We start from the raw sequence: 8574 nt of genomic DNA on the forward strand, positions 1-8574 counted from the left end.
TATATACGCCAAACATTACAAAGTTTAGAAAAATAACATTTTTACTAATTAACTGCCTGACACATCTCTCCCTTCCTTTCCTCATTTTTTCTTTCTTTCTTTCTTTCTTTCTTTCTTTCTTTCTTTCTTTCTTTCTTTCTTTCTTTCTTTCTTTCTTTCTTCCTTCCTTCCTTCCTTCCTTCCTTCCTTCCTTCCTTCCTTCCTTCCTTCCTTCCTTCCTTCCTTCCTTTCTTTCTTGTTTTGGTTACTTACTCTTTGCTGTGTGTACGTGTGTGTGGAGGGGGGAGGTTAATTGTACCAGAGAGGGTTTATGCAAAGAACAACAACACATGTATGGGTTTGTTACAGGAATTTGACCTGACACCACTGTGGGAACTGACGAAACATTCTGTAAGGTGCATCCTTCCCATCTTCCGCTGGGGATTATGGGCTCCTGGGGAGGGTGCATTTGGGGGGAAAAGGTACAGAACAAATACAGACCATGTTGGAAGCTGAAAACCCAGGAGGATGGACAGAAAACCGGGTCCGTTCTTATTGAGTCTGACATAGCAGTGTGGGGATGTGGCAGAACAGAGGCCCTTCGTTTTGGAGTGCATCACGCATGCCAGCCCCAGGTATTCTGGAAGCTGATGGAAGGTCCAGGGGAGGAACGGCTGCAGACAGCCTGCTGCCTGAGACCAGCGGGGTGACTCAGCAGGTCAGCAAACAATATGTATGCACCACGGATGGCCGCCACTTCCCTTCCACCTCCCGAGTCTTCCAGAAGCCTCTCCCTGTCGCCCATCAGGAGCAGAAATGCATAGGAGTCAACATCCTGGGAAGTGTATTTCAGCCTAGACAAGTTGACACATAACAAAGTGGCCTCATGTTTTCTGCTGATGTTGGTTGAATGTTCAATAAATGTCAAATGTGGTCTAGTTGCTTGATCGTGTTAAGTCCTTTGTATCGACACTGATTATCTGTTTACGTGTTACATTGATTTTTGAGAGAAGGGCCCTGAGGTCTCTGACTATGTTTGTTACTTTGTTTCTATTTCCCATTGCTGTGTATTTCCAAATATTCCCAATAAAATATATGAAATACCCACTTAATCAGTGTTTGTTATTTTAGTGGTTGGTTAGTCTTGGATTGCCTCTACGTATAAAATTGGGGTAGAAAGAGCCCTCGGTCTTAACTCATTATTGAATATATATATTTATAAATACAGGAAAATATGTAAATTTATAAAATATATATGCATGTTATGTATATCTTTAAACAATATAAATACATATGTGTTATATATATATATATATATATATATTTTTTTTTTTTTTACTAAAACATATGTCCATGTGAGTACACCGCCAGGGCCCCTCCCAGGCCTGGGAAAGCACCCATGCAAATGAAGGGCCCTAGCTTCAGTTTTCTCCTCTGATTCTAGCCCAGGTTTACCTCCAAAGCCCAACCTCTTGACCACCGTACTGCCTCTTCAATGAGAGAATCAGAACCAGAATTCAGGTATGACTCACAAGTTTTTTTTGTTTTTTGTTTTTTGGGGTTTTTTTGCTCTGTCTAAAGAATAACCATATATCCCAGACTTCTGCTGTGATCCAAGTAGTGCATCAGCATATCTTAGTAAGTTCACTCATATTTGTCCAAGAATGTATCCTGCTTTTTGCTCAAGAAAAATATGAAACCTCCCAATCCCAGCATTAAAGGAGAAGCAGATAAACATTTGAAGGAAAGCTAAGACTGCGATTCTTGCTTTAAGTAGGAAATTGGACAGGATAGCCCCGTATTACCTTCCAAAGAATCATTCTGCTGCCTTCTACCATCCCCAGCAGCAAGAATTTGGCCAGAGTGAAATTTGTCCATCTATTTTCACTCACTTACAAATTCTGCAGAGATCAGTTTCCTTCAACAAGTTACCTGTCATATACCTGGTTTAATAGTGAATAAAACAAACATGGTTAATGATAAATGCAAGTGTGCTTCTTATACTTTTCCATTGGATTAGGACATAGAGACAGAGCCCTCTGGGTATAGCTGCTGGATAAGGATTGTACAAGACTTCTTCCATCAGTGCTGGTGGTGAAGATAGAACATAGTAATAACAATAGTATCTCCCATTTTTAAAGTTATCACACACCTTGTTCTCTTGGTACAGGAATTGGTTTGCACACAGTATATCACTGAAGCCCCCCAGTAACCCTGGAGGGAGGTACTTAACCACTATGCTATCAGGGAGGCAATGCCCTCTTAATAAGCAGAATCACTATTCTGGGGTGGGTGAAATCTACCTAGGAAATGAGAGGTTAATGGACGGAGATGAAGCTAAAATGTCTGCGAACAACTTGAACACAACCCAGAATCTGCTCACAAATATTTCCATTCCTCCATAGGCTTTATCTTCACCTCTGTGTCAAGGAGGGGGAGAAGGCTTTTTAATAAGCGATGTCATTTAATGCTGAGGACAATCAAACAAAACTTCCCATGAAATTTTTACCACCATTGCTTGCAATTTTTAATCAGGAGAAACACCCCTATATTCCTTCCCCAGTGAATCCTGGCCTCCATCTGCCCACGTTAATCACTTCAAAATGGCCTGAGAACTTATTTAATGTCACTGCTTAATCACTTTATTAAATGTCACTGCTCCTGAATGTGAAGATTTGTTTGTATCTCATCTCTGACATCTTCCTCTAAGAACCCCAACTCTTTTTCAAAAGAACACGAGTTTCCCCCTGTGCACCCCATTTGTCACTCCTTGCTGGAAAGCCAAATGGTAAAATCAGAACAACCATCCTTTCTGACCTATCTCTCCTTTGGTCTTATTGCCTGAAATCCTATCATAGAAAGTTATTGCTATAGACCAAGCATGACCCTCTCTAAATCCCTCGTTTCTACAGCAGTAGCATTTTATCCTGTACATTTTCATCTTTAATGATTGTTCTCTATTCTGAGAAAGGGGTATGAAAGTTCTGGAAACTTCAAATGAGAGGTTACTGAGAAAGAACTAAGAAACAGAGAAAAAGAGATTCTCTTCCCAAAAGAAATGTTGCCCAAATAGTTTTTGGTCCATTGACTAAAATGTGGTCACCTGATGTGGTCACATGACTGGCATAAGAAATGTCTTGCCCAGCCTCAGTGGAGGAAGTCAGGAGTGTGAAGGAATGATGAGTTGCATAATTGGTACAGGAAGAATCTGCTCTCGTGGGAGATGATGGTTTTCATTGTAGCTGATACCATCTTGGAAAGAAAATGAAAACTAAACTCTACGGAGTGTTTCTTATATATCATGAAGATAAATTCTCTGAAACAAATGCTTTTATTCCAGGGATAGAAAAATTGATTTCTAACATAACATAATAAAATAAAATAAAATTTTAAAAAAAGGAAAAAAAGAAATTAAAAAAAAAAAAAGAAAATTGATTTCTGTGTCCATGTCCATGCCAAGTAATTGGGCTTGCTACAGCACTGTGTTGAGGAGGATGCTGAGACCTCACCGACTGCATCTGGGAAGAGATCTGTGATGAGTTAACGAAGTCTATTGTGGAGAGAAGAAAGCAATGTTCATGACTTCCTAGTACCTGCTAACTCTGCGTTGGCATATCACTTAATCCACCCAATGCTTCCATGAGGACGGGAGAAATGCAGGTAGTAGACACTTACCAAGGGCCCACCCTTTATTTCATTCAACCCTTGAAACTCTTTCCTCACAGGAAATTTGAAACTGATGTTGGCTGCTCATATTTATTTATTTTGCTATTTATTTTTAAATTTATTTATGGTTTATTGCAGCATTGTTAACAATAGGCAAGATATGGAAGCAACCCAAGTATCCATCAATAGATGAGTGTATAAAGATGGTGTGGTGTGTGTGTGTGTCTGTATGTGTGTATGAATATTACTTAGTCATAAAAAAGAGTGAGATCTTGCTATTTGTGACAACATGGATGGACCTAGAGGGTATTCTGCTAAGTGAAATAAGTCAGAGGGAGAAAGACAAGTATCATATGATTTCACTCACGTGGAATTTAAGAAATAAAACAAATGAACAAACAAAGGGAAAAAAAGAGACCAAAAAAACAGACTCTTCAATGCAGAGAATGAACAGATGGTTACCAGAAGGGAGGTGGGGTTGGGGGTGGGGTGGGGGGAGTTGGGTGAAACAGGCAAAAGCATTTAAGAGCACACTTATCTTTTTTTTTTTTTTTAAACATATAATATATTATTTGTTTCAGAGTTACAGGTCTGTCATCCAACAGTCTTGCACAATTCACAGCACTCACCATAGCTCATACCCTCCCCAATGTCTATCCACCCAGCCACCCCATCCCTCCCACCCCCCTCCACTCCAGCAACCCTCAGTTTGTTTCCTGAGATTAATAATTCCTCATATTAGTGAGGTCATATGATACATGTCTTTCTCTGATTGACTTATTTCGCTCAGCATAATACCCTCCAGTTCCACCCACATTGTTGTAAATGGCAAGATTTCATTCCTTTTGATGGCTGCATAATATTCCATTGTAGATATATATACATATATCACTTCTTCTTTATCCATTCATCTGTCGATGGAACATCTTGAAGAGCACACTTATCTGGATGAGCACTGAGTAATGTATAGATTTCTTGAATTACTATACCATATACCTGAAATTAATATAATACTGTATGTTAATTATGCTTCAATTAAAAAAAAATAGAAACCATTCCAAAATTCCATTAATACCTTAAACAGAAAAAAAAGATAAAGATTTCAAAATGTTTTATTTTTCTGTTGACATCCATTATATTAATAAGGGAGCTTTCTTTATGGGGAAAAATTCTTGAGAATTATGCTTAAGGACTTAACAATATGGGAAGAAATCACATTTTACACTTTAAGTATGGTCCTCATCATGAAGTGGAAATCTTTTACTATAGAATATAAACAGGGACTTTTTTTTTTTTTAAACTAAGGACTTTACTTTGTTTCCTCATTTGACCCACAGCCCTAATAGAGCATTATGACTTATTTCATCCCTACTTCACAGGGAACATGCTGCCCAGAGCCAGTCAGTACAGGGCTGAGACTAGTACCCAGTCTGTCTTATGCAACAGTTTGGGCTCCTAACCCCTCTGTTCTATTGTCTCCTTCTGTGACCTTTGGAAAAGAAGCAGCGTCTCATCCATTGGCTAGGAAACATGGAGGAACACTAGAGGGTGGATATGAGAAGTCAAGAGGGGGCTGACTGTCTCTAATACATAGGATGTGATGGACACAGACAGGGACTTATCACACTTTTCATCCCCAACCACCTAAACTCATTCCTGGGTAGGGGGATGGAGGGCTGGAAACCAGGGAAGCGCTCTAAGGAAGGATGCCTTATAAAATTTTAAACTTGGGGTTCAGGTAGGTAGTATTTTTCATTTCAACGAAGGTTGGGGTTTGAATCAAGAAATTAGTTCAATTGACAGCCAGCGTGGTTTAATTTCTTTCTAGAATTAGATGATGGATGGATGCATGGATGGATAGATGATGGATGGATGGGTAGATAAGAAGATAGATGATAGATACATAGAAGATAAGATGGATGGATGGATAGATAGAAAGATGATAGATAGATAGATAGATAGATAGATAGATAGATAGATAGATAGATAGATAGAGATAAGCAAGAACTGCCTGCAAAGCTAGTATTACAGAACAGCATTTGGTTTTCTGGGCCATGGTTTAAGATACTGAAATGCTGGTCTCTTGGCAGAGAAAAGAGCACACATTCAGTATATGCGGGCTACCTGGGTGCTTATTGATTTATCAAGCAGACTTTACACTAAAAATAGAGGCAGAGAAAGGAAATGCCCAGAAATGAAATCAGAGCAGTACCTATAACAAGAAGAAAAAAATAACAGTGAAAGGGATACCTGGTACTTCATAATGGAAATAATGGGAAGAAAAGCTGAAAATAACACTGAAAAAAAAATGTGTAGCCATCGTACATCCTACCCACAGCCGCTGGGCGGTAAACAAAGGTAGGCATCATCTCTCTACAAGATCCTTCTCAGCAACATTACAAACATGCTATTCATCCTCCCACTCTAAGAAAACCCTCTTTTAATCCCTCCACGTCCAATCCCATTTCTCAATTCCTCTTTATAGCAAAACCTCTTACAAGAGTCACCCATTGTCCTCACTTTTGGCTCTGACTCCACTCCGTCAGACTCTTACTTTTATCAGCTCAGGAAAACATCAATGACCTCCATGTTGCAAAACCTAATAGCCCGTTCGCTGCTTACATGAACTAAGAGCAGAGCAGATGTCCGGCCATATACATAGCCATAGCCATTCTGGTTGTTCAAACATTAAAATAGTTCCATACTGTTGATAAATAGCCACATTTTTGGTCCCTCTGAGAGCTCCTGTCAACCCTTACTACTGCTCCCTGGAACTCAGTCCTGACCTCAGAATCCAGGACAGGGTAAATCCTAGGCAGTACAAGGGGCTCCTCGTCCCCGCTCCAGCGCTAAGACCAGATACTATTATCATTGGTCAATAGTGTATGGGCCAGTGATGCACTTCGAGTAGCCTTATTTCTTTTCATTGCTCTCCCCCCGCCTCACCATCCCTGAGGGGAGTGGTCCGTGCACTGCAGGCAGCCCCGAGGATCTCTGAGTGACAGCATTCGAGAAGCTTCTCGGTACCCGCCAGGCTTCTGGAACGCCAGCCAGCCCATTATGGCTCTCATGAGCCAACTATAGATCCTGGCTCTGCTATGCCCAGACATTTGTAGAAAGTGTCCCTGCTGCCACTGTACTCCAGTGAGAAAGATTCTGGCATAGCGCTGCTGGCGCTCATCCTGGTGTCTTCACATGGAAACTTTGGACTGTAGCCTCCATAGGACGTTGCCTCAGAAAGGGTCTGGGAGAGGCAAGGAGAACAGGTGAGCAAGAAGGACTGGATAGAGCCCTTGGAGACAGAGGTCAAGGATACCCGGAGTATGAGTCACTGTCGCATTTCTCTTCTGTTTAACTGGACAGGCTCCTTAAAACCCACCAAACGCTCACCCATCACAAGAATTAGCAGCAATAATTTTATTAATAGAAATGAGAGCAATCACTTAAAATATTTGCTCTGTATCTGGTACATATCAACTCATTTAAGTACTTAATCATCATTATTATCCTCATTTTTTTTCTAGATAGCAGGCACAGAGAGGTTATTTACAATGTAAATGGCAGAACTGAGATTCAAACTCAGCCTGGCACGTGGCCAACGTTCTTAACTGCTACAGTATTCTGCCTCTTGTTTGGCCCAAAGGATGGGATTTCACCCAATTACATGTGACATTCCAAAATGATGTTCTTGATTTAGTTGATAATAAAGATTTTTAATTCACAGAATCTCAGTAATGTAAACGCTAAAACATTTGGGAGGGTAGAGCGTTTTTAATGCAATTGCTTTCCAATAGAAGCTGAGAGAATTTGGCACCATGAACTATATTATTGATGTTAATTTGACAGTCTAAGTCACCAACGGCTGGTAATTTAGTGGGGAAGTTTTTGTGTGTTTGATGTAGTCCTCTTTATCAAAGCATAGTTCACACACAGCATCATTTAGCTAGTGACATCCTGCTCGCATAAAAGACCACGCTAACAATTTGCAAAAATTAACAAATGATTTGGAACTTATTACAATTTACTACTATGTCACATGATGGGATTAAATTTAACTTAAGTTTTTTCAAAAGATAAAGGGGGATTTCTTTTAGGTTATGATATGTATACTTTCACATTAATTTATTTCCATCATGCTGATAGTTAAATATTTTGAATATCACCTTACCTTTCACTAGCATTTGATACTCCCTCCTCCTTAAAACACGTTTGGAATTAACTTTCATACAAACACTCTTGCTTTCCTCCTGGTTCACCACAGAAACTTCGCATTTTCCTTTGCTGGTTATTCCTCATCTCCCTGATCTCCAAACCTTAATGTGTCCATCCTAGACTCCAGTCCTGGGGTCTCTTGTCTTCCTTGTCTATGTTTTCTCTCTTGGTCGTCTTATCCAGTATCATGGCTTTCAATACTGTCTGTATGCTAAACACTTGCAAACGTGGGCCTCCAGTCTTACCTCTTTCCTAGACACCAGGCTACTATCTCCCATGGTTACTAGACAGCTCCACATGAGCATCCAAAAGGCATCTGAAATCCACTCTGTCTGAAACTCAGCTCTTGAGCTCCAAATGCCCATTGTCTTTCCTGCCTTGATAGGTGGCAGCTATGTCCATCTAGTTGTTCCTGTCCCAAACCTCGGAGTCATTTTTGATCCCTTTCTTTTACACCCCACATCCAATCTGTCAGCAGTTCTTTTAGGGTCTATTTTCAAGATAGGTCCAGAACCTGACCCCTTTTCAACCTAGGACCTCCTCCTAGGTTGCCCTGGGCAACACTGTCATCATTTTTACCTTGACTGTTGGCAGTGTCTCCCCAATGGTCTCCTGGTTCTACCCTCACTCTCCTATGCTCTATTGTTGCTGTTTAGACGATGATTCCTTTAAAATGTAAGGCATCTCATGTAGCCCTGCAATTGAGAATCCTCCAGC

This window comes from Mirounga angustirostris, unplaced genomic scaffold, assembly GCF_029215605.1.
Source record: "Mirounga angustirostris isolate CCGP_5_RB_7025 unplaced genomic scaffold, mMirAng1.0.hap1 SCAF_13, whole genome shotgun sequence".
In the NCBI taxonomy this organism is placed as follows: domain Eukaryota; kingdom Metazoa; phylum Chordata; class Mammalia; order Carnivora; family Phocidae; genus Mirounga; species Mirounga angustirostris.